At 38.0% G+C, this 27953-nt stretch overlaps 1 protein-coding gene across 5 annotated transcripts in view; it reads left to right on the plus strand.

Annotated features, from left to right (window-relative positions):
• The window catches only part of MAP7 (microtubule associated protein 7), a 92211-nt gene that overhangs the window by 26138 nt on the left and 38120 nt on the right, over window positions 1-27953 (plus strand). The gene's annotated exons all lie outside the window — the stretch shown is intronic.

Consider the following 27953-nt stretch of genomic DNA (forward strand, 5'->3'; position numbering starts at 1 on the left):
GAAAGAGAAAAAAAGGGGGGGGGAGGAATATATGTCCATAATCGACACAGTATGTGACAAATGAAAGGTGATAAGAGTGTTTGTATAGCATTCTTGAATGGACAGCTATACAGCTCACCGGTTCAACAGCTGGGGTCTCCGGTGAGGGTAAAGAAACTCTGCAAAAATCTTATCCTGAATATGACTTCTATGTTTTGATGTCTCACTTCTACCCCACCTAGAAGCGCTCTGTGAGGGAGATGGGTGGCTTCTAAGTGAGGGATACGTAAGTAAAGCCCTTCCCTCTTCACAGAGAGCTCTGAGTTCTGTGATCGGGATGAGGGATCTTTATGCTCCCTTTTCCCTACTCCAATGCCTAAGGCTTCTTGGGTGGTTAGACTGTTGTATGTCCAGTATAGGTTCATAGTGCAAATATAAGGTCTACGCTAAGTTGAATGACTCCAGTATTGCTCCCACTTATGAGAAAGTATATGTGTGGTGGGATTCAAATTCTTTTACTACTGGTTCTGTGGGCGTGGCAGAGGAAGGATACTGTAAAATCTCCAGTCAGAGGTGGAATTTGCCGGTTCTCTGAACTACTCAAAATTTCTGTTACTGGTTCTCCAGAACTGGTCGGAACCTGCTGTTAGAAGTGAGAATTCCAGTCCTTAGCAATCAACATTTAATTTTTAGGCATCTAACACATGTATTATCTTACATGTGAGCCACAACCAATCTGTTCTTTTTCAGCGTGGCTTAGTTGCTTGGAAACATTTAAACTGAAGTTCCTGCTTGAACGGAAAACAGATAAAATCCAGCAACTGGAATTTATTTGGATGCAAGAAAAGCCTTTCATATGGTTTCCAGGCTGTTTTTAAAGCAGGCAATAATGTATTAGGGACTTCCTAACAGCTTTATATTTTGAATTGATGGGATTTCTTCAACTCCTGACTCATAGGTAATTATTAATGCATTCTCCTCGATGCGGTTTATGTCATGGCAATACCAAGAATGCCTTGTCTCTTCTCTCTCTTGTTTTAAATAAGGTTTAAAATCACTTGCCAGCATAATGAGAAAATCTGGAACTCTCTTGCTTGTGCAGGTAGTTGGACTGGATGAGGTCCCTTCCAACTCTGTTATTCTATGTTCTGGTAGAGGGGAACAAATAACAAATTACTCCATTATATGCTGATACTTGATTTCTTTATCAATAGATTGGAAAAAGTCTACTCTAATACTATCTCCTTATTACATAACTTTGGAATCCTGTAACTAGACCTGATATACTGGATCATAGGAACAATCTAGAAAAGAGGCAAGCCTTCAATTTTAGGTTATGTTTTTGACTTCTTTATCTTGGTATGAGAACAGCCAGAAGCCCTTCTCAACCGGTAGAATTTAATTTATCCCATCTTTATCCTGATAAAAGAGGTAGAAAGATGGTCTAGAAATCCTTTAGGATAAGATAAATATGATCGAAGTTAATATAACTTTAAAGTTATAGTTTGACTATAGTTCCTATATTTATCCCATTATATTATTTCATATAAATGTGTAGGAAAAAATTACCCCATTATATTATTTTATACAAACGTATAGGACAGTGGTTCCCAAACTTTTTCAGTACACCAGCCCCTTGGTGCTACAAACTCATCCTCAATGCCCCCCACCCAGGGGTGTGATTCAAATTTCTATGGGCGTGGCCTAATTTGAGGGTGTGGTTTGCTGGTAACGGTGGGTGGGTGGTGGCTTGCTGGTCACATGACTGGGTGGGTGTGGCTTTCTGATCACGTGACTAGTGGCGTGGCTTGCTGGTCACGTGACTGGGTGGGTGTGGCCAGGTGACTGGCAAACCAAATACAAGTGGTCCTCACTTAACGACCGGTTGCTTAACAAGTGTTCTAATTTATGACTGGCCTCCCCAGAACTACTTGACCTGTTTTTGGAGTTTTGACAGCCATGCACACACATATACACATACTCCCTTCCAGCCCTGCTGGAGCAGGTCATTGGATTAGAATCGGCAAAGCATCTCTGATTAGATTCTAGTAGTGAATAAAATCTAATCAGAGATGCTTTGCCAATTCTTGTTGATTTGTTTTATTTGTATTTCTTTATTTTATGTTGCTGAATTGCACTGACATGTTTGTCCCTTCTTGTGCACAACCCAGAAGCTTTTGTGATTCTTTGCAGCAAAAATTACCGACCTCTGACTTTGCTCTACTTTTCAAACATGCTGGCACTGCCGCGTTCTAGGTGCCGGCCCCACTGAGCCCGCTGCACTGGAGGGACCTGCCCAAGCAAGTCCGAGCGGAGAGGTGCACCAAATCAATGGGGTGAGCCTGGGAGAGGGAAAGAGAGAGAGAGAAAAGAAAGAGAAAGAAGGAAGAAAAGAAAGAGAAAAGGGAAAGAAAGAAAAAGGGACAAAGAAAGGGGTGATGGAGGGATGGAGGGGGGAAGGGGAAAGAGGGAGAGCATCAGATTGAAATGAGGCCTAGTTTAAAGGCCCTTTTCACATTGAAACGTCTTTGCCAGCATCTTTGCCAGCACATTGAAACATCTTTGGCTTCTATTAATTAAAGGTTTTGTGGACGAAACATGCGCAAGACTGTCAGAAAGCTCTCACATTTTGTTGAGGTTTTAAACAGGATCTATTGGACCAGATCTCCACCCTAAAATATTACTTTTCCCCAATGTATTACAGTGTCAATTCTGAAGAAGGCAAAACCAAAATGTATTAGTAAATTACAAGGAGAACACACACACACACACACCTTTCTAACCCTGCTGGAGCAAGTGATTGGACTAGAATAGATATCTCATTATCTTTCTCCTCCCTCCCTCCTTCTTTATTTCTTTTTCTTTCTTTCCCTTTTTCGCTTTCTCTTCTTCTCTCTTTCTCTCTCTCTCTCTTCCTCGTTCTTTCACTCTCTCAGGCTCACCCCACTGCCTTTGTGTACCACTCTTTTCGGACTTGCTTGGGCAGGTGCCTCTGGTACAAGAGGCTCAATGGGGTGGACCTGCAGGGCCTCACCCCAAACGTGGCGGCGGCAAGATATTTGAAAAGGAAAGCAAAGCCACTCTGGCTTTGCTCTTCTTTCCCAATGCTGCATTCGGGGCGAGGCCCGCAGGATCAACCCACTGAACCTTTTGCACCGGACCATGTAAGTCAATGGGGTGATCCTGCGGGGCGTCGCATCGAACATGGCGGCGGTGGAATTTTTTCTCACCCCTGAATTGTGCCCTGCCGCTCACCTCCAGTACCCCCCTGCCTCCTCTTAGCGACCCCCTGCCGACCCCTTGCCTCTCAGTGCCCCCTAAGGCATCTCACCGCCCCCCAGGGGGTGGTACCACCCACTTTGGGAACCACTGTTATAGGACATTGAAGGAATTTCTTTAGCAGGATGTTCTGAAAGATTTTTGATTGCCTGTTGAGAAAGATAGATTTAATTTTCCACCAGTTGAAGTTTATCATAGGACATTTATCATAGCGTTGAACATTTCAGAATTTAGTTCTTCTTTGAACTCAATTTGAGAAATACTATCTTATTCCAAGGCAATTGTGGCTAATTTTAAGATCCTTCTTAATGGTGGGATCAATATCTGCCCTTAATTCTGCAAGACTTATATGAACATTTTGGATTGCGGATACAATGTAGACTCATTTACTCAAGAAAGGTTATATAATGGGATGGTATTGGTTTAAAAATAGCTTCTATATCAGTTATCGCTGTGTATCTCTCTAACTTTTTCTTTAAGATGTCATACAAGATTCTTTTGTGTTTTTGCCATAAACACAGATGTAAATTCTTTGTGTAGTTGAAGTAATGAGGAAAAGAAGGCGCAATTGAGATTATCTGTTAAGCTTATTAGAGAGGTGTTGAAAAAATCAGTAGGATAAATATTTAAATGTTTTATTAAGTATCGGGAGGTTTGGGTTTTTTTGATCAGGAAGATTATGATTTCGTTATGCATCTATTCTTGATTTTGTACATCTAATCAGTTTTAAACAGTAATAAAGCATGGGATTTTTTTTCTCAAAACACTAAGTACAGTTTTATATAAAATCAACTATAACCTCACATCGTTTTAGAGTTAGCTTAAAATACACAGTACTGAAGCGTTTTTGAAAAGAAACATTCCTCATTGCCCGCATTTATTCTTAGAAGGATTTTGACAAGGAATTCACAATATCATAGACACAATTCACAGGCTACTATATATAAACAAGGAGCAAACTCCACACTTATTAACACTGATGATTTTAATGCCTTGTTGAAATAACTTTGTACTATTTTCCCACAGTAATTAAAAACAGCCTCATGTACCTAGTGAAATGTATGCAAGCAAGCAACCAAACTCAAAGCACCATAGACTCCATACAGTTTACCCCTGAACTATACCTTTTCATTTTTATTGGAATTCACAATCATATGGCCAATTCTCAGATTCTCTTTGAGCCTTAATAGTATCTGAAATAGAAAGGTTTAAAAATACCTAAAAGGGAGGGTGAATATAGTGTACTATTCTATAATACTGTTGGAAGTAGTTTCCAAGCAATATTGTCTACATAACATAACTCTGATAAAATGTGTTGGTGTATATTTGGTCTGCATGTAAAGGAATTCACAAAGGCCTGGCAGATGTTCCTGTTGAATCAGTCTGGTTTTAGATTTGGAACTATTGTTCACTGAGTTTTGTTAAAAGGTTGAAATTTCAAATAACTACAGAATTGTAGATCAGAAAGGTTGGCAGTTCGGCAGTTTGAATCCCTAGTGCTAAGTAACGGAGTGAGCTCCTGTTACTTATCCTAGCTTCTGCCAACCCTAGCAGTTTGAAGTCATGTAAAAATGCAAGTAGAAAAACAGGGACCACTTTGATGGGAAGGTAACGGCATTCCGTGCGCCTTTGGCATTTAGTCATGCCAGCCACATGACCACGGAGATGTCTTTGGATAGCGCTGGTTCTTCGGCTTTGTAACAGAGATGAGCACCTCCCACTAGAGCCAGAAATGACTAGCACGTATGTGCAAGGGGAACCTTTACTTTTACCTTTACAGAATTGTAAAAAATATTATTTATGTATAGTTAAAACTTAATATGACACATGTAGGAAATAGAAAGAGCATACTTATCACAGTATGCAAAAGAAGATAATACATAGCTGTCTTCTGAGTTCACATTATTACTGTAGTTACCATGTTATGTGCCAGATGTAGTTGCTGACATTTTTCTAAGGCTTTTCAGTAATATAATTAAGAGGTTCCAAATCTGAGTTCAGGCTATTTGTGGGTAGAAATAGCTGAAGCTATCAATGTTATAATTGGTCCTGGTTATTAAAGTTATGTGCAATGTCAATGACAATCTGGCATCTAAGAACCCTCCAAAATCCCATACTCTATTTAGGAAGTGCCACGCCAACCAGTTCCTGATATGACAACTGCCCAGAAAGAGGTTTTCCAACTTCACTGGTATAGCTACTGTATCTTACGCAGTCTAACAAAGTCTAAAAGTCTGTCAGTTCCATCACCTTTCCTGGTTCATTTGAAAAAGGAGTTCTACTGTAGAATTTTGCTTCTGAGAATAACATATTTAACATTTTTGAAGCAAGGTTCAGTTTTAACATTCCTATAGGAAATCTCCCACTAAATTTGGTGAAGATTTCCTCTTGATTAATGGGTATAGATTTCTTAAGATGTAGAGTGTGAGTAAATGTGACGAATTCCTAGTGAATGTTAAGAGTGCAAATATAAATAGGAATGAGCTGAACAATTGGGATGCCATTTATTTATTTTCTTCTCCTCTTCCTGTCTAGCATCAGCAAGAGTGGATTATGCAAAATAATCAGCATAATCAAATGTAGAATAATGTGTTGCTTGATATAGCAGATATTCCCACTGACTTATTGTTACGTACATATGATATGTAACATCATGTACAATCACTTGCCAAAAACATTTACTTGACATTTACTTTTCTACGGTATTTAAAAAAAAAAAAACCTCCTCCAAGTAGCTACAAAATAAAATCATGATTAAAGATAAGGCATTAACTTTCCACCAAGAACAATAATGCATATCAAAAATGAGGTAACTGATTACTACCTTAAATCAATTATTTCTTAAAAGCTCAACAAAAAGCTTGTCACTCTTTCTGATGTTTCCTGACCACATCAGTTAATTGTAGTGCTTGCTCATTCTGTTATTAATACTTAATTGGGTTCCTTGTATTTTTTTTTTTGTATGTGTAATATTGTACATCTACAATCCTGTCATCTGCTAATATATCTATCTATCGTTATAATAATTGATGAACAAATTCTACATGGCATTTTTGGCAAGCTTAAAAAGAAATCTCATGAACAGAAACAACCTCATGCTTTCTGTGCTTTTTACCCCAGTTAAAATCTACTGTGGTAAAAAAGCAAAGAAAATCCTTGGCTATTAACAGGGCTGGGCATTTTTGCTTTCAGCACTTCCTTGGATTTTAATTTATCTATTTTATGGCAGTCAATCCACAGTTAGTTTTGTAGATGAATAACTATTCTTGGCCACCTGCCTTCTTATTTTGATATAAATTGGAAATTTAAACCCTGTTCATATGAGCTTAACATGCAAGGTACAATGTGTTTTATGTTTCCAGATCGTTTGGAAATGCTATACTGAGTAAAGAAATGCACACTCATTGAAAACTAATTGACCTTTCTATTTTAAAGAAGGCTGGCCTTAATCTTGTTTTACATGTGGAGCTTTGACGAGTATCTACACTATCGATTAGGTTTTTTTCATATAGCTCAAAACTGTAGCTCAGACAAGAACTGCACAGTGCAGTATTAATATTATACATACAATTAAAACTATTTTGTTTCTAAATAGAAACACATTAGCCTGACAGCTCTTTAGAAAATAAACTGTAATTGTAAAGCACTTTAAACATTAGGTAGAATGATTTCTTTCACTGACATATTGTACTTGATGGAACAAGTATACTGGAATCAAATAGCACCCCTTGAACTTAATAGGGAATGTAACCATATTTTAAAGAATACTATATATTTGACAATTGTACTATTTTAATGCCCGGTGGTTTGGGGAGTGGTTGTCCAGGGCATTAAGAAGGAAACAGGTTTGGGAAGTCTCATGTGTACGTTAAGTCTCATGTGTAGGCTAGGGTGAGGTTTGGAGTCTAAATGCAAAATTGACATGATTGAACAAACCTTTCCATCTGAAATCTGTGGTTTGGAACAGTGGTGGGATTCATTTTTTTTTAATACCGGTTCTGTGGGCATAGCTTGGTGGACGTGGCAGGGGAAGGATACTGTAAAATCTCCAGTCAGAGGTGGTATTTGCCTGTTCTCCAAACTACTCAAAATTTCCACTACCGGTTGTCCAGAACTGGTCAGAACCTGCTGAATACCACATCTGGTTTGGAAGCAAAAAATATGGTATGCTCAGCATGATGGTGATTGTTTATTTATTAGTTTCGTATAGTGCCAATGGCTGTCAGATATTTTGGGAACCGCAAAGTCCTCAGGTAAATGTGTCAATGTGTGGGAAAAACCAAGTTGTAGTTTGGGGGCAAATGAATCACTAGTATTGCTATGCTGCTGAATTACTCTCTCTGTTTAAATAAATTATATATTAATATATTGCTTTTAGTTCAGCTTGTTTTTTCCCTTCCCTCCAGAGGTGGTATTCAGCAGGTTCTGACCAGTTCTATAGAGCTGGTAGCAGAAATTTTGAGTACTTCAGAGAATCAGCAAATACCACCTCTGACTGGCCCCCATCTATTCTCTGTCTCCCAAGTCCCAACTGATCGGCTGGGTCTTCTTTTGTTGCCCTGCAGAGGAGAACGGAGCTGGAAAGCAGGTTAGTTGGGTGAGGAGGGAATGGGGATTTTGCAGTATCTTTCTCCTGCCATGCCCACCAAGCCAGGTCATGCTCACCAAGCCACGCCCACAGAACCGGTAGTAAAAATGTTTGAATCCCATCACTCTCCGTCTCAGAAATAAAATTACAGGACAGAATTTTGAAGCTGTAACAGAAACAAACTCTCATGAGTATTTCTTTAAGGACATTTTGTGATCCTTTACTTAGAAGTGTATTTTGAGAGAATCAAATTGTGTTTTGCTTGGAAACCTAGCTTAAAAATGGGAGTGGACAACTGACTACCAGCCCTCTCCCTGTTTTATTAAGAGTTGCTATAGTGAGGATCACTTGCATGGGCTGTTCCCAGCCAGAACAGAACGTTAGACAATATTTCTCAAAATTAGTCAAGAATCTTCCGACAGTGTTAAATCTTGAGTCATATGACAACTGGTTAGTAGATGTTTTCACATTATTAGGGGAAAGATGTAAAATCTCAGCACCAGCTGATCCTGTAGAATAAAGGGATGAAGCTTATATTCTAAGGCTCTCTTAGTTGTCACACCCAAGCTTCTACCTCTTGTTTTGAGGGCAGTAACTTGGTTGTTCCTGCTGCCAGCACCATATTTAGGGGATGTTTTACCAGGCACCCACATTCTAAACCTAAACATCCTGTGCTGCCTCTCTAATGACTAAAATATAAGTTGTTTTTTTAAAAAATGTAAGTCTATCTAGTCATTTCCTGGCCTTATAGTATGAAGGCATACGACTAGAGGTTTCAGCCCTTCCAAACAAAGTTACAAGTGATAAAATCAGAGGGGTTTCTTTTTTAAAGAAAGGAAGGCAAAAGAAATAATTGTTTTTAATTTGATATATTAAAATGACAACTTTCCTTATTGGTAAAATAAATACAGAGTTCTACAAACCACTGGAAGAACAGCAGCTTTGAAGAGAAAATTCAAAGAGAAATAAGTGTTCCAAATAGACTACAGGTCTGCTGCGCACAGAGAAATCCTCAGTGTAAAGAGATGGGAATGGGATTTCAAATAACTACTCCAAATCATAAAACGCTTTAAAGAGAAATTATTTGCTCATGCACAATCTGAGAGATGCATAAAAGACTGAAACACACACAAATCATGTGCAGCTTCAAATGCAACAGAAACGAAAAATAAAACTTAGCATCTTTTCTGTCTGTAATGTTTTTACTTATTTCTACAGAAATTGTTTGTTTGTTTTTAAAGGAAAAACGCCCTGCATCAAATTTATCTTTGCTCCTAGGAATCCCACATGTGAGAGATGGAAAGGCAGGTTTCGCTTTTAGTCCAAATTGGGCCAGCAAGTTCTGCCTTGATTTTGGAGAAGAAAAAATGTTTCCATCCCCAAACAGAAGGGCTAAGACATCTCTATAAAAAGAGGAAGAGAAAAGTGTAATGTTTGTCTACCGTGTTAAGCCTGCCATTACTGGATAAACGAGGGTTGCCAGGAGTAGGGAACAGAAACCCAGACAACTACTAGTTGGCAGGAAAGAAATACAGAGCACTGTAATTTTTTGCTGCCATCTGATTGATGGTTGTCTGCATGTTTGTAGTACAGGAGAAGAGGGAAATTGAAATCGTTCTCCTGGTAATATAAATATTCGCCTCTAAAAGTCTCTTTCCTAAGGAGTTGCACTGAACAGAACATTTTATTCATTGTGTGTGTGTGCTTTTTACTAGACAGAAGGATCATAGCTGGGTTCAGAATTTTCCTTGCTAAGCACAAGGCAGTTGTTAAGGGAGACACACCCAATGTTATGATCTTTTATTATGGTTGTTAAGTGAATCACTGCAGTTGAACATTAAATGAAGCCAACTCCCTGCGTTCCCTTTGCTTGTCGGAAGCCAGCTGGAAAGGTTGCAAATGGCGATCACATGGCCCTGGGATGCTGTAACCCATTGCAAATATATTCCCGTTGCCAAGTGCCTGAATTTTGATCACATGATTGTGGGGAATGCTGTGATGGCCCTAAGTCAGGGCTGTCAAACTCGCGGGCTGAATGCATCACACGCTGGCCACCCCCACCCTCAGTTTAGCAAAGAGGAAAAAAGTTGCGATGCATCACGTGACGACAATGTGATGCCGTGAGTTTGACACCCCTGCCCTAAGTGCAAGGACTGGTTGTAAGTCACCTTTTCTTTCAAGTGCTGTTGCAACTTCGAACAGTCACTGAACAAACGGTTGCAAGTTGATCCATATGCCTTTCTTTTTCTTCTATTCAACAACATATTTAATAATGAATCCCCCGTTGACTAAATATGATTATTACCTAGCAACCAAGAGGACCCTCTTATATGTTTGGCATGAGGGCAGAGAAAACACAAGGGTATCATGAAAAAGAAAAATTATACATGTTGGATTTCATTAGAAAATGAGGCAGGAGTAAAGTCAGCTAAGCCTAGAAAGACTTCAGTTTTGGATGACCTGCCGTAATATTGTCTAAAGATAGTGGAAACTTTAAAAAAAAGAACACCAGATGATAATTACAGGTAGCCTTTGATACACAACCATACATTTAGTGACCGTTCAAAGTTACAACAGCACTGAAAAAAGTAACTTACAGCCAGTCCTCACACTTATGACCGTTGCAATGTACCCATGGTCACGTGATCAAAAATTTGGCGCTTGGCAACAAGCCTAGTTACAATGGTTGCAGCATCCCTTGATCGCCTTTTGCAACCTTCCCGGCTGGTTTCCAACCAAGTCAATGGGGGGGAATCCAGATTTGCTTAACAATTGTGTGATTCATTTAACAACTGGGGTATATAGTAAATAGATTTTAAAATTGGGCACTTAACAACCACCTTACTTTAGCAATGAAAGTTTTTGTCCCAATTGTGTTATAAGTCGAGGGCTACTTGTATCATCTGCCCAAGGAGGATGAAGACGCCTGTTGCTATTTTTCCATTTGTATTCTTAATGTTTAAGTATTTTGAGACTCTCCCCCCCCCCCCGCCCCATTAGATAGGAAACTGAATATAAGATCTTCCAGTATTTTTTCTTTCACCATCTGCCTGTGAGTGTGCCATAAATTGGATTAGGGACATAATTTATTTCTCCCTGCATTGTTTTCCTGTTCTGAATGCCTCTGCAGAAGCTATAATGTGCTGTTTTGAGGAAACCTCCCTTCCCTAGCACAACAAATCGCACCCTTACAATTAGGAATTTAGGCCAGGATTCAGTAAAAAAGGTGTAAGGACAAAGTTAATCCACAATTTTAATTGGATTCTTCTACATGTCTGTCTTGCAAAGATGGTGGAGAGGAACATTCCCAAAACCGATTACAATTCTGCTACTCAAAAGTAGCAAAGATTATTTAATATTTCATTTTTTTCTTCTTGGGGCCATTGTTAGACATGCAGTGCCAGAATATCTGAAAGGCACAAGGTTGGAAAGACCATAATATTCTATCTGCTATACTTATGTACCTTTATGTACCTTTATTAATGGTTTTTAGTCCACCGATGCTTAAGAGTTCTCTAGGGAGATTACAAATTCTTTAGAGGAATAAAACACATCAAATATTAATATGACACTAAATAACACAGAAGTAAGCTAAACATTGTATTTATGTTCATATGGGGAGGGAGAGAGAGGAAAAGAATGCCATTGTAATCCCATGAAAGCTGCTGCTTCCTGGTAATGCGGTTGTCTGCTTCAGGAGAAGAGTTAACATTGGTAGCAATGGAAACATCCCTCCCAATGCAAATAGCCAGGCAGAGGTTAAAAAAAACATTTCAATTTGGTTGGAAAAGATTAAACCTCCTACCCATCCCTTCACGCTCCTTTTTCTGCCATCCTTCTATTCTGCAGCTGCTGTTTGTATTTGCAAAACAATACTCACCCTGCTTACAGGGATACAACAATCATATTTGGGGAGCCTAGAGATCTAACTTATTTAGAGTTAGAAGGGAGCTCAGCCCTTGCACAAATATAGTTTGGCTTTCCCCAAAGTGGGCCCACACCCCGTGACTTGATTTGTCTGGAGACCAGATCTAGAAAATGGACTGAAACAAACATCGCCTTGTAAATCCAGAGTAAAGTAATGCAGTAGTAGGATAGACAAACTGCCATTAATAACCAGTTGCTTCAGCTTGCTTTCAGATAAGCTGCTCAGAGCACTGACGTAGATCTCTGGGAAAGAAAGGCTCTGTAGATTTCCCCCCTTCACAACCCCCACAAATAATCTCACGTATGTGACAGACAAACTCCATTTTGATCTGATAAACACGGAGCTAAGAAAAGAGGTCAGCTCAGACTGGAGAACTATGTTTCATTGGTACACTTCTGGTTTTATTGAAATAGCATAGCCAACACAACCTTCCTTCCTTCCTTTTGTGGATTGTTTTACACCAAACCAGGTCTCATTTTTTTTGCATGAATTCAAGTAATGCCAAAGTCTTATAGCTCGGATATGGGTCAAGCCATGGAGCTTCATCAGATGCTTGGAAAAGCACCTGTGATTGAAATACCTGCCATAATAGAGAAACTAGGTAAGACAGTACTTTCTCTTTTTTCAATCCCAAGAGAAAAGGCTCTTTAAATTTATATAATCAATAAACAATTGAAGTTCTATCTTATTTTAGAATGGTGCTTATGAAAAAACAAGGCAGTGCAGTTATCTGCAGGAATAGTTGTCACTTTTGTGCTGCTTCAGAACAAATATCCTTATGTACATTACCTGTTCTTTTGCTCTGGGAGTTAGATGGAAAAAGAAGATCCTAGAGTATACCTGGACACTGAAAATATATATATATATATTTGTCTCCAGGAGATGTAACAATGAGTTATTGATCCTGCTGTGAAAATAACATCTAAATTACAAACACATTTTCAAAGCAGTGGATGCAAAAGCACTGAACCCAGAGAATGACTGTCTTTCTGTTGAAAACACAGCCTGCAGTCCGAGATCAGTGCTCACTGGTGCATTGTAATGTGGTTTGGCATAAGGTTTCAAGCAGAAATTCTTTCCAATTCAATTGCTCGTTCTGCAGTATTTATATAAATAAAGGGCAATTCCCGCAATGTACAATCACGGGCTAATCCTGGTTATTTTGCAAAGTTTACAGTCTAGATACTCAAACATTAATACAGGATATCATGTGTACCTTTAACAAATATTGACTGAGTTTGATTTGGTTCATTTGATTTTACCTTCATAAAAAAAAAAAAGAATAGCACCGGTTTATCCTATTATAAATTCAAATTAATTGGTTCTAGGGGTACACTTGAAAAAATGATGTAAAACCGAAGTAACAGGCGGCATCTTGCCATGCTTCTGCCAAGGCTAGCATCTCCTCTGCACTTCTGCTAATGGAAAGGAAGAGAGGCAATTTGCTCATGTTCTTCCTCATGCTGCAGGACTTCCTCCTCTTCCATTAACTCTTTAATTCCTGGAAGTTGTGTCTGAAATGATATAAAGGTTTCCTGCTTGAGCAGGAGGTTGGACTAGAAGACCTCCAAGTTTCCTTCCAACTCTTTTATTCTAGGGTATTATTCTGTCATTAACTCCAGGGCTTTTCAATTCCTAGAAGATTTCAGGGGAAAAAACAATGGGTTGCTCCCTCATTCTGCCCATAGAAGTTCTTGCTGAATCTGAAATCTTCCATGGAATAAAGGGAAACAAATGGTAGATAGAAATGGAAATGCCTCTTTCTTGACCAACTTGCCAAGTATCCACATAAGTCATTTATGTGAGTTAATATTGTTATATATGTTAGATGCTTTTCAGGCGGAAGAAAAAAACACACAAAGCAAAGGTCTTCTAGAAAATAATAACCAAGTATTATTTTCTCCACAAGTTCTCTGTCTCTGCATTGTTTATGACTGAACAGGGATATTTGCAGAGCCTGACTATTTTCTACAGAAACAAAGAAAAGTGGCTGCAATCCAGCAGAAGTTCCTGACACCTAAATTTTACTGCAGTAAAAGAAGTGGAAGTGTAAAGTACGGACTTAGTTTTTAATCCTAAATAAATTTACTCGGAAGTTTGATGAAACCTTTTACTTATTAAATTTGTTTTCATTTCAGTGGATGATAAAAGTGATTCTACATAGTTTATTTCTTTTTGTCTCAGTCAAGTGTGTAAATAATTGCAAATTTAACTTAAAATTCATTTTGGCTGGCCTTTGTTCATTATTTATAAGACAAGTTTTTAATAGTTTTGTCGATTCTTGTAAAATCTTGTGGTTCCCGAACTGCCACAGCAGATTTACAGCGTAAGATATTTTACCATTTAATAAATGGAAATGAATTTGCTTTGATGCCTCAGAACCACGCAATGCATGGGGTTCTAGGGATATATAAACCAAGACAGTTTAAGAGCCTCTGACCTAATCCATTTTATATTTTATGTTTTAATCATTTTAAACTTAAGATTGTTGCTGCTATTTTTTGCAGATTTTTCTTGAAGCAAGGAACTGTTTGTCCATTTTATAAGAAAGTACTATCAAAATGTTTTAAAATAAAATACCATCACTGAATCTACCCATCCAGTTAGATTGTGGGAGGACCTATTGAGGGTTCTCTTATTTTCTGATTGAGTGTATGGACAAAGTTAGAGGTCTTCTCAGTAGTATGGAATTCTCTCCCTACAGAAGAATATATGGTTTCTTAGATGCCTGGATTTTTATTTAAAATAGTGGTACCTCATTACTTAGTGAATTAGTTCCATGAGGTGCGATGAGTAACAAATCAACATGTACCAAACAATTTTTCCCCATAAGGAAAACGTAGTGAGTCACGAAGCAACTGAGGCTGACAGGTTCTAGTTTGTGTGTCAAGTTCCAAACAAACAATGAGTACCAGGACAAAAATTTTGTGTAAAAATGTGTGGAGTACCAAATACAATGAGTTTCGAAGCAGTTGACTACCAAAGTATTGCTGTAGTTTAAAATGTATTTATTGAATTTCACCCATCACAAGCAAGTGACTCTGGGTAATGAACAATTTCATGTGTAAAATTATTAAAAACAATTACACTGTATCACAAATTAAATATATGGCATCTGAGAAAAAAATGATCATAGATATCAGTATAGCCAGGAAACAGGATCCTACAAACCTTTGGGGCTCCAGCCCTTGGCATAAAGCCCAGTCTTCAAGGCCTTATGAAAGGCCAACAGGGTTGGGGTCATCCTCATCTCTGACGGGAGAATGTTCCAGAAGGCAGAGGCTGTGACAGAAAAGGCACACCTCCTAGTTAGTAACTACCAGGTGCCATTCTTTGGCTGATGGGATCTGTTGCATGTCGACGTGCTAGACCAAACTGGATAAATAAAAACCACCAAAAGAATACAGTCTCTTAGGTAATGTGGTCCCAAATAATGACAAGCTTTAAATTACCTTATTCCATCAACCTTTTTGCCTACCCTGAATGGAGATGTCATTATTATTTTTATAGGAATTTTAGTGTATCGGGTTTATTCATTTTAACTGTATGGTTGTTGTTCATCTTTTGGAAGTAGGACAGCCTAGAAATTCATAAGTAAGCAATAAATATCCTGTGTGAGAGTAAGTTCATTGCAGGTACCTTTCCCCTGAGGAAATCCTTATGAAGAAGTATAAGCATTTCATTCAGACCTGTAGTTATACTTTCAAGCTGACTCCAAAATAGCCTTGCAGCCTTGTACCCTGATGCTTGTAAGCAGAAAATAAGATGTTAAAATTGTGCTATATTTTTTCCACTTCAATATTTAGTTGGCAGCTCACATGCTAGAATAATTCTATACTGCAGTGAATGAACAGACAAGCTCTAACACCACATTCATGGACAATGAGCTGCATCTCCACATTCAAGCCAAGGATGTAGGAATAAGAACATTTTTCTATCAAATATTTTTCTATCTTGCTGCAACATAGAAAAAAGGGTTTGTCTTTATAGTAACAATGAAAGTCGGGAACTGAGGCTGAAAAGAGAAATGCGGTTTGTTCTATTTCCACAGCAGCCTCAGAATTAATTGACAAGACTCTCCAGGGATCTAGATGAGAAATCCGGAGATAATTGAGACAGAAGAAAATCTGTTTTAGGAAAATGGCTATCTAAAAAGAATTCCTAGAAATACTGAGCATGATTAATTTTTCATTTAGATGTTATGTGCTTAAGTCTAATATTTTGTGTTTGGTATTTTTTTCCTTAGTAACTCTGCCTTTATGCACAGATATGCTTCAGTTGTGATCTGCCTGTAGATATTTTCCATTACCTTTTTTCATATAGGAAGATTATTTTTATTGATTTATTTTATCTCACCTATATTATTCTTATATATAATTCAGAACAGCAAACACAGCTAACGCTCCTTCTTCTTCTTTCCTTCTTCCTCCTATATTCCCCATAACAATCACCTTGTGAGGCAGGTTGGGCTGAGAGAGAGTGGTTGGTTAAGAAGTCATGATTCATGATATGAACAGCACTATATTTTGATGCACTTTATACCATTGAATGATTCTTTGTGTCCCTATTTCAAGCTAAATTTATATTCTTATTTTTTTAAATTGAGTTTCATCTTACTTATCTCTTGTCAGATTGTTATGATTCCCAAAGCAGAGAAGAACAAAAGATAATGTGCCTCATTGTATAGGATTTCACAGAGTCATTTTTGCTTATGAAAGTAATGTTAGAGATTAATGCTTTGTTAGCAATACCGCAAAGTTTTCAATTTTTAGAATTAAAGTTTGTAAAACAAACTCACTAGTGTGAATAATCTGGTAGAGAAAGCATAAAGGAAAATTTAACCTGCAGTAAAGGACTGCACTGTTAGGCAGTTTATTTGTATTTATTTATTTATCTCTGCAGTTGTTTTTATGATTCTATTTCTCAGCATCTCTGAAAAACACATTGGCCGTTTCAATGCCTGACTTGATGCCTTTCCATTGAAGAAACCTTTGCTTCTTTTTTAATGCAAAAAAGAGAGAGAAAAATATATATTTGAGATTCCTGAGAATAACTATTTTCAAGTTTTAAACTGCAGGGTTTTAGCCCTTAGTATTTAAAGAAAAGAGTTCAGGAGGATCTAGTGTCTCTACTAAACATTTGGAAGTGGCTTGTGTCTTCTCCTCAGATGCTGTCTTTCATGATAGTCTCCATGGGGCTAGGGCAGAAGACATAGTCCTCAACTTCTCCTGGGATGACCCAGGAGGAGGAGGATGGCAAATGCTTTCAAGCTGCTGAACCTGCTTCTAGTTGAAAGGAGATGTGTGAATGTGTTCTGAATCATTTGGCATTTACTAGTATGTTGAGTCATCCAAACTGGAACTGGCAGACCATCTCTTGCTTTTTTTTTTTTTTAGCAAACTTGTAAAGAGAAGACATTGTTGGGCCAATAATGTGACATATCAAGTATACTTAATACTTGAGTATACCATTTTAAATATACTTAAAATATACTTAAAATGGTTCTTGCACATCCCCAGTTGATGTGTAAATTTATCACCATATTATCCATCATGCTTTCCTTATCAATCCATTTATCAATCCGTTTCTCAACCATACGGAGTCCTATTTAAAGCTGTAAAAGAGGCAGATCAGTTGTTCTAGAATCTAGAACAGGGGTTGATTTATTTTCTGTAGAGATACATTTACCTCAAAGCACCTTCAGGTATGCAGGATGTCAGGGGAGTAACTCCTACTAATAGTGTTCACAGCCCTTATGATTCAGTGTGATTGTCAGGAAGAGGAACTGGGAAGGTAGAGTAGATGACATCAGCGCATTACAATTTACCATGCTGTTCCATGCTTATGAAACTGTCAATCTTTCAACCACTGTTTTTCTGTCACTCTTGACTTTGGGTGTATGGATTTGTGTAGCTCAGGTACAACTGGTGAATAAGAGTTACAGATAGTCCTCGACTTACAACAGATTGCTTAGTGACCATTCAAAGGTACAGTGGCACTGAAAAAAAGTGACTTAGAACCATTTTCACACTTATGACCATCGCAGCATCCCCATGGTCATGTGATTTACATTCAGATGCTTGGTAACTGGTTCATATTTATGACGGTTGCAGTGTCCAGGGTCATGGGATCACCTTTTGTGATCTTCTGACAAGCCAAAGTCAATGAGAAAGCCAAATTCAATTAACAACCATGTTACTAATTTGACAACTGCAGTGATTCACTTAACAACTGTGGCAAGAAAAGCCATAAAATGGGGCACTTAGCAAATTTCTCACTTAGCAACATAAACTTTGGGCTCAATTGTGATCGTAAGTTGAGGACTACCTATATTGAAGAATCAACATTTAAGAAAGAATTTTTGGTATGTATGAAAGTGATTCTTTCTCAAGGCCTTAACCATGGTTGGTTGATAAAATCAATCTTTCTTACAAGAAAAAATGGAATAAAGTAGCTGCAGAAGCCAAAACTGTGATCTGCCTGCAGTCAAAACAGGACCATGGAGCCTAATGACCAGACAAAATGGGGCAAGCCCTGTTAGACTCCAAAAAACAAGACTGAGGTTCTTCCAAGCAGTATCCTTTATTGTTTCCTTGCCTGTAGACCAGGGGTGGGCAAACTATGGCCCGGGTGCCACATCCGGCTCGTTGGTCTTTTTAATCCAGCCCGCCGAAGATTGGTACAGAATTAAGGTTTGATGTGAATGATTGAATGATTGCATTCATTTTATTTTGACTTGTAATGACAGGCATTTTGATACCAGGTGGCGGCCCGTCTGTCAAATTTTAAAAGTCAATGTGGTCCCCAAGCCAAAAAGTTTGCCCACTCCTGCTGTAGACAGAAATCTCACCATACACCATTACATATTTACTCTGAAAATTCCTAGGGAGTAGCTGTTCTTCCTCCTACTCAAACTATCTAAACTCGTCTATCTTTTGCTCCTTTGGAATGGACTCTTTCCCTTTTGGGAATCTGGTCTAATTTACACCACAACCCCTCAACACATTTGTCAGCCCAAGTAATGCCTCACAGATACTCCATTCCACCATATGCCATAGATTACCCAGATGGCAGTTTTGTATTAGGACAGGGGTATCAAACTCAATTTCATTGAGGGCCATATAAGGGCTGTGGTTGACCTCGAGGGGGGGGCAGCCAGGCGTGGCCAGCTGGATGGGTGTGGCCAACTGGGTAGGCATGGCCAGCTTGATGCCACTGCCCAAATTTCTGGCATGTTTCCTCTTCGCATTGGGTAGACCAGGCTGAAGCGATGCGGGTAGATCGGGCCAAAGTGATGTGGGCAGACTGGGCCAAACAACACAGGCTGGCCCCTTACATTTTCCCAGGTGGTCCCGCGGGCTGGATCTGACCACATCACAGCCAGATCTGGCCTGCGGGTCTTGTGTTCGACACCCCTGTATTAGGATAATTAAGTATGCTCACACTACCACACTGTAGCACGTAAAGGTGATTTTGGACTGTTTGGACCTTTCTGCTGGTCATCTTATTCTTCTCTTTATCCCATCTTTCTCAGGCTTTGATTTTACTGCAATTACAGGTTTCATTTGATCAGACCTGTATCGTGAGATGCTACAAATATTTCCAGTCTAACCTAGTGAAATAATTATTGTGAAGTTATATTGGTAAAGTAATGGACATTGAGCAACTCTTCTGACAATCTTTTGGTGATAATACTGAGGAAACAGCATTATGCTTGCATTTTCCTTTCTTTTTGGCAGATTTGCTTGTGAATGAATAACAAAGACATTGTACTATTTTGCTTGCTTTCAGAACAACCTCATTAAATATTGATTTCTGTCTCTAATAGCATAAAATGAAGATATATATATTTGTATCATTTGATTATGACATTATTGATGAAATTTACATTTCCTGAGCCTGCTAGTAGAAAAAACGCATTCAGTTTTAATGATTCCAATTTCTATATAATATATTAAATGAAGGATACAGACAAAAATGCCTGGAGATGCATTCGGTGTTTTTGGAGTTAATTTATTCTTTTAGCACATAAATTTATATAAAAAAGAGTTCTGAGTGATACACTGTACTTCATTAGCAATAGACAAGATCATACAGCATATTTTTTTTCTCTTATCATCTGCAGAGTCTTCCTGAACCTGAATCATTAGAGAGATTTTCAGGGGATGAGAGGGGTGGAAACACCAAGCACAGAGGGCTATATTTTACAGAACTGTAATTTCAAGCAGGAAAAAAACATTGAAAATTGGGGCTTTTGCATAATCAACAAAATTCACAATGTCTAACTACTGGATTTCCAGTAAAGTGCCACTTTTCTAATAACATGCTTTGAATGTGCTGACATACACAAAAGAGCCAGTTTGATGTAGTGTTTAATGGTACCAGGCTAAAACTCAGGAGACTGTGACTCCTAATGTTGCCTTAGGCACAAAGCCAGCTGAATTACTCTGGGCCAGTCATTCTTTCTCAGCTCTAGGAAGAAGGCAAAGGCAAACCAGATCCAAAAAAATTGACCTGAAGGCATCAAACATGTACGCACACATGCACAGCACAGATACATAGAATTTATAAAGTAAGGTTTGGTGTAGATTTTATAAGTTAAGTAACCCAAATTCTCATCTATCCAGTCTTTGCTAAAAGGTCTTTTATTCTTTTGGCAATTCAAAACAAATGTTCACTCACCGTGATTCCAAAAATATTTTCAGTCATGAAATGAAGCAATCTATTTCCTTTCTTGAATATATTCTCACTTTGTGCAACATGCATTATAATATCTGGATGATCCCATCTGCAATACTTACGGTTATTGCCAAATTGATTTGGCATTAAAGAGTCTGTCTGGTTACAAAATCGGAGCAGGGCAATGGAGAAATGCCACTAACGGGCAGAGTACACATTCTCTGTGTGAGAAACTTCTAAAATCTCTTTAGAGTACTGGAAGAATTGTTCTTTTGTTTCAGTAGAGTAGCGTGGGTGGGTCTTCTGAAAAAAACGAAAGACCCTGAAGTCAAGGAAAAAGAGAAAGAGAGAGGAGAGAGAAAGAATAAAAATTGCAATGGCATTCCCTTCCTTTATAAAATAACAATTCCAGGATTCCTTGAGAGGAAACTTAACCTGTTTGATTATGTGCCACCAAGTATTGCTGATTCTTAACAACCACATAGATTTTCTCCATGATGATCTGTCCTTAACTTAGTTCTTCCAATGGTGCACTCATTGCCACTATAACTATCAGGTTTACAGTGGATGTGAGCTATCTAATATTACACAAAATATGTTCATATTTGACTGCAAAATAAAGAATGACTTTCCTTTGGCTCCCCTAAATAAGTGGTTCTATTTTCTACAGTATTCATCACAGTTAGTTGTTCAAATAAACATTAAAAGAAGAAATACATTATGATTGAAGTTCATGCATTCAAAGTAACCATGTCCAATTGTATTATTTGGTTGCCAAATTTAATTTAGGTCTAGACTGTATTATGCCTTGGATGGATGATAATTTCCTGGCAAGGAAGAGGCTGGAGATATTTGATTTAGAAATCAATGCTTCTGATGATTATGTATGATCCATCATTGTTTCCTTCAGAATGATGATCTTAATGCTATAGCGTTTCTACAGATACATTTCCTGCCATGTTAAATACTTAGCTGAATTGTTTATATACAGTACGTTCTGAAATGGAGCTTGCAATTAACAGCACATTTTTCTGGTTTGGATATTCAGTATGAGAAAGCATTTCTGCTACCAGAACCTACCCTTCCTCAGTAATATTTTCCCATCAGGAGCACAATAATTAGCAAGAAGTTTGCAGTTGTGTCTGGATAATATCAGCTCATGTCATCTACCACAATCATTCCAAAGCAAAGCTCAGGTTCTAGTCTCTCTCGCTCACACGCACTCATTCCTATAATTGTCAGCATATTAAAAATAAATTGCTATTTCTTTGTAATGTAGGTTGCAAGAGAGCTTTTTATCATTCCAATATATAACGAAACAAATTTCAATAGAGGAAAATATTTGTAGCTCAGGGATGAACTGGGAGTCCTTGGTGCTCTCTGAGCTTAGTTTTCCCCCCCTACAGATGTTTGGTTACCCATTTGGGTAATATCTGTGCTAGAAGGACAATCAGCTTGCCCTGCCAGTGCTGGTGGAAGTGCTTTTAGTAGTTGATTATCGTTTGATTGTTTGTCTTAGTTGGTAATTCCTTGATTGGAATGTTGTTTATGACTTGGTGTTAATCTCTTTATCTGGATGTCGATTGCTGGCAAGGAGGTGTTGTGGACTTTTAGCTTATTGATTACTCTTTTGGACAGTAAGTAGATATTTTTTATTTCTATGTCCTGTTGATGGCTGAAGCCATGTGATTGTAATAGTCCATTGGTTGTTTGTGAGATGTTTTTGATGTATGGCAGTGTTATTCATTTCATACTTTGGTTTGGTTGTGTTGTAGTGGGTTGAATTGCCAGACGCTTTTGTAAGGATGTTGAATAGGTGATCTGTTTCCTTTTTCTGGTATTCAAGGATGCTTCAGTGTGTTTGTGCTCATCAAAATAGTGTTCTTACATAATGTTTCTTGTGGGAGGTTTGGTTGTTACTTTGGTAGTGGAGCACTTGATTAATGTGCGTGGTTTTATAATAATTTGTGTTTGTAATTTGCTGACCTTGCCTCTGTTGGTGAGGTTATCCAGGAAGGATAGATTGGGTGGAGTGGGGGGGTGTTCCTTCCCTTGTCAATTTTATTCCTTGAAAATGTTGATAGTTTCATGTGCCTTCTCTACTTGTTCCTGTTTTATTATGACGAAAGTGTTGTTTACATACCGGAACCATACTTTGGGTTGTACACGTAGGAATGCTATAGTTTCTAGGCATTACATTATGATTTTTGTTGTGAGTCCTCAGAGTGGTGATCCCATGAGTGTTCCTCTGGTTTGTTGGTATATTTGTCCATCAAACTGAAAACAAGTGGTAAGGCATTAGTCGATAAGGTCCATGATTGTGGGTAGTTTAATCTTAATGTATTTGATTAGGTCGGGTGTATTGTGCAGTAGTGCTGTCATGGATTCTTGATCTCATCTTCTGAAACTCATTTCTCCCTATCTGCTAAATAGCATCTAGACAATGATCATTTATACCATACTAAATTTGTTAGTTTTTAATAGTGTCGTCTACTGTGTGTATATTCAGAAATAATTATTAAATTCAGTAATATTTAGACTTAGCTAAGAATTTCCACAATTGTAACCTCAATTTATCATAGAGTTTTAGTTCAGTGAATCTAAACAGGATGCCCTTCAGATATGCTTATAACTTCAAAGGGCAATTCCATTGTCTTTGGTGGGCATCAGAAGGAAAAGGGCTGCCCTTGCAACAAGATTTTATTCATTCTTCAAGAAGAATCTGCTTTGACTGTCTTTTGAGCAGAAAGAAGAGATCTAAAGTGGAATAGACAAGTTATCTTAGTTGTCTGTAGCTTATATTTAATCAGCTTCAAAATCCATCCGTAGCACTTGGATGAAGCTCAGTGGAAGAAAAATTACCCGGAAAGCATTAGATAAGATCTGAAAGTTGTATAAACAATCGACTGTGATATTGCAGTCTCCTGTTCAGTGAAATCAATTTGGCAGATCTTGAGAACAGTATGCTTCATAATAATATTGCTGACTGTACTTCTTTCTGGTATGCACTAATTATATTGGCTTTTTGGAACAGAATATCAAATTATTGGACTCTTTAAAAACAACAATGCAAGATGAGTTCTCTCTTGAAAGGCAGATGGCAATTTTTATTTATTTCTTTATTAGATTTTGGAGTGTATGATGACTAAAAGCTGGTAAGGAAGTAGCAGCAGCACAGTAATAATTGTTTATTTTGTCTTGCTGGTTGGTTTGTTACTTCATGCCAAAGTGTTTTTTTTATATGTTGTTCAACCTTTTGTTTTTCTTTCGTTTGCCAGAGAACTCACTTCATTTTAAAAAAGTTCTTTGCTAATGAGAGTTTCTGACTCTTTAGGGGGGTTGTGCCCTAACTGTTGGCGTGAATGTGGGCCCAGTGTATACCTTTTTTCTCAGATATCACAATACAAGGGATGCTGCCGCTCTTGGAGTGAATGAAGGTGAAAGCAAAGAGTCCTTCACATTGATGTGACTCCTGGGTATTACATAGATGCATTCATATAGTTTTCTTGGCAACGGTACAGAAATGCTTTGCTATTGATTTCTTCTGGGAATAGAGACTTATTTTCAGTTAATTCTTTGAACCGCCACTGGATCGTTCAGATCGTTGTCAAATGCTCCACTTTGCCTATTCACACTACGCTGAAATATAGGAGAGGAAAGGCACGAATCTCTACTATAGTTGCTTCGATAACCTGTGTGCCCCAGGCCTGCTTCTTTATTTTTGAGTAGGTTATTTCAGTCAGAGTTGCATATAGACCTAAATAATGCTTAGTTTCAGCTTCCCTCCCAGCAGCGGACATTAGAAGCCCATTCAGAAAACAGATCACATCTCTTCTGCTGCATCCCTACGGTAAGGAAGCTATAACAGAGCATGGTTGCCTGTCCTGCTGCTGGTCTTATAGAATCATCTGAAACCTTCCAGAACATACTAAGTGGGAGTTTAGTATACAAAATGGAGTTTCCTTTCTTTTCCTTCCTTCCCCTCCCCTTCCTCCCCTTCCTATAACTCAGAAGATTTAATAAGAATTTCAGTGAAAATGTTTTATTGGAGGAACCTAAAATGAGTTGTTAAATGTCAGATGAAAAAGAATATATGTCATATAAGAAGGCTAAAAAACACTTTTTACAGTCCTCTTATGAATTTTGAAGTTTTTAGTTATTTGCACAAGGAATACCTGTGTTTGTTTTCTTAGGTTCAACATCCAAAGGTAACAATAGGCATTGAAACAATTCATTTCAAAACAAAGATTGCTTTAATAAAAGCTATGTAATTTCAGTAAATTCACATGGGCCCCCAAACAATTCCTTGCCTTGTGTTTTCAAGTACTGTTGATATAGACCTTATTCTTGTACTACATAATTGTATAGGTGCCCCCTTGTCTAATGTGTCTTCTTGCTTCCCTCCCTCCTGTATTTGCAGACCACTTAAATACATTCTAGGAGCATAATTAGGAAAAAGCAAGGCAATAGGAGGCTATTACCAGTATATCACAAGATGCCTGCCTGGAAGCAGCAGATATAATTGGATAGAATGTTGATATAATTCTTCAAAAAGCTCCAGACTAGAAACAGCATGATGCTTGATTTTATAAAATTAGAGTAAGATTGAGGCTTTAAAAAAGAAGAATTGATCCCCATGCCTTTTTACATTGATTGTCCATGATTGTACATCATTATTTGGCTCCAGAAAGCATAGTGTAGATTATCTGACACATAAGAGTAGAAAACCAGGTTAGGGACAAACATAGTTCCCTAATCTAACAGATAACAGATAATCAGAGTTGGAAGGGACAGTGTAGGTCATCTAATCCAACCCCCCACCCAAGTGGGAGACCCTACACCATTTCTGACAAATGGCAGTCCACTCTCTTCTTGAAAGTCTCAAGTGATGGCGTTCCCACAACTTCCGAGGGCAAGCTGTTCCATTGGTTGATTGTTCTCACTGTCAGAAAGTTTCTCCTTATTTCCAGGTTAAATCTCTCCTTGTTCAGTTTCCATCCATTATTCCTTGTCTGGCCTTCGGGTGCTTTAGAAAATAGCTTGACCCCTTCCTCTCTGTGACAGCCCTTCAAATATTGGAAGACTGCTATCATGTCTCCCCTGGTCCTTCTCTTCACTCTTAAGCTATTATTTTTTCTGGATTCGTATAGTTTACAGCATCATAATCTGCTCGAAGAACCTGAAGGCCAGAAGTTGAATATTTAATCACCTGAAGGCCTAACATATATGACATGAACTAGATATCTGAATGATTAAATGGATGCTCAAGTAAATAAGTCCTTTACACTACAAGCTGTGTCATGGGATGCATTGTAGAGAAACACATATTGAAATATTATTTAGTTTCAGCTGCTTCAGTCATCATATATTGAAGCATAATTCAATTGCCACACTATCAAATATTGAAGAGCAAATGGCCCAAGTTCACCCAGTTGGCCTTGTGCCTAAGGTTCAACTAGAACCCATAGTTTCCAAATTTATAGCCTGGTGTAACTTGCACTAAAGTGGCTCTTATTTTAACTTGCAGTTATTTCTAGTATTTTCAGTGAGACTTTAGAAATGATGAAATTTTCTTTGAGAAGATGGGATGTTGAAAATTATAACCAAAGTATTATATGGAACAGGAGAAACTGGCATGAAAACAAGTAGATAAAGAATGTTGAGAGGAGCGGAGGCTAAAGTCATATGAAAGCTAGATAACCTTCAAGTAAGAAAGGTAATTTCAGAGAGTAGAACATTAGAAGGCAGGTTTAATGTACTGTATATATTATGTACTATGACCTTTCGAAAAGAAATAAAAATGGAATAGGATTCATTCATTATTTATAATCTGCCTTTTCTCTGTCTTGCCTTTTCTTTATCGCAGTTCCTGTGTGGTAGGTTAGGATGAGAAAAAATACTCAGTCATCCACCCAGCTCTGGATTGAGAAGGAACATGAATCAGGATTATGTGGCCTGTGTAGCTTGTTATAGCTAATGTGATAGAGACATCCTTTTCTGGAAAGCATTTTCCAGGCCCTTGCTAAATATATTTGAGAAGGGCTCAGAAATTACAACAAATCCTGGCCAAAGCTTTCATATACCCATCCAGCACTAACAGTAAATCCAAGAGGATCCTTGGGTTATAGACCTACTGTTTCAGATGTAGCCTCTTTCTCTTAAGGTAACAATAGGGCTAACAGATAGCCATAACTAACCAACAATCCCTGCTAAGATGCAGCTTTAGGCTTCTTTGTTCTCAACTTTCAAAGATGATCCAGGAAGATAGTTTGATGGGTAGTATTGAAGAGAGCTAAGAAATCTCATAATGCCATGCAGGGTGCATTATCCAAATTCCAACAAAAGTAATCCACTTGAATGACAATGCCATTTCTATCCTGTGCCAGATTGGACCCTGATTGAAAGTGGTCTAGATAACCTACTTCTTTTAGTCTAGAGCATTCTAATTTTCCACCATCCTCCTAAAAACCTTCCATCAAATGAGGGATTGGAGATTGGGTAATACATAGTTTTCATATACCCACCCAGCAGTAACAGTGAATCGAGAAGGATCCTTGGGTTATAGACCTATAGATATTAATTTTTCACATCCTTTTTCAAGACTGCAGGACTCATCATCTCTCAAAGGGAAGTGTGGCATCCAGGGGTCACATCCTACTGGCATAACAATTGGTTCGGTGAGCGCTCAGCTGTGCCGCGCAAAGCAACTAAGGTTGCTTTAGCAGGGAATAAAGGACAGCCTAGAGCCCGCCCGGGTGGGTGAACCCAACCAAAGAAAAGAAGATCTTCAGAGCGAACCGGTTTGGTATCAGCTGATCTTCAGAGCTACTGGTTCTATAGAACTGGGCTGAACCGGTAGAATCCCACCCCTGGTGGCATCTTTTCAACCCAGCTTGACAAGAGCAAAGATCTTCTTTCCTCTGTAATAGCACACCTATTACTATTACTGTGCAAAAACTAATTTACTCTCATTGGAGCCAAATCTTTTATTTTCTAATCACTTTTTGAAATTGCCTATTAACTATTCTAAACTCATTCAATAGAATCAGAACAACAGATTTAAAAAGTCTTTTTTGTGGTGAGTTTGTCTACAACCCGAACAAAAGAAAAATTAATTAAAAACTTCAGAACTTAAAGAATTTGAAATAAGCAAAAAAGCTAAATAAGATTTTGATCTAAGAAAGCTATAAATGAAATAAGAGTCCAGATAAATTGAAAACATTGACCTTTACTATAAGATTTTTTGGAATTAATTGTAGACAATTATTTCTCATGGAAAATAGACTTGTTTTGGTTAACCTGGCAAGTGTGAATCATAATAAAAGATGAGTGATAATTTTAAAAACTAGATATTACAAGGGACTAAAGATTTTAAGCAGAAGAAAAAAAGAGTACATGCTACGATTTGGATGACAGATTGCAGGAGCCACTTAATTGGAGGATAAATTCATTAATTACCAATTCAATTTTTCCTATTGTATCTCTCTCTGTCTTCTACCA

Source organism: Pseudonaja textilis, chromosome 1 (assembly GCF_049901715.1).
Source record: "Pseudonaja textilis isolate UNSWEBS1 chromosome 1, rPseTex1.2, whole genome shotgun sequence".
Classification (NCBI taxonomy): Eukaryota; Metazoa; Chordata; class Lepidosauria; order Squamata; family Elapidae; genus Pseudonaja; species Pseudonaja textilis.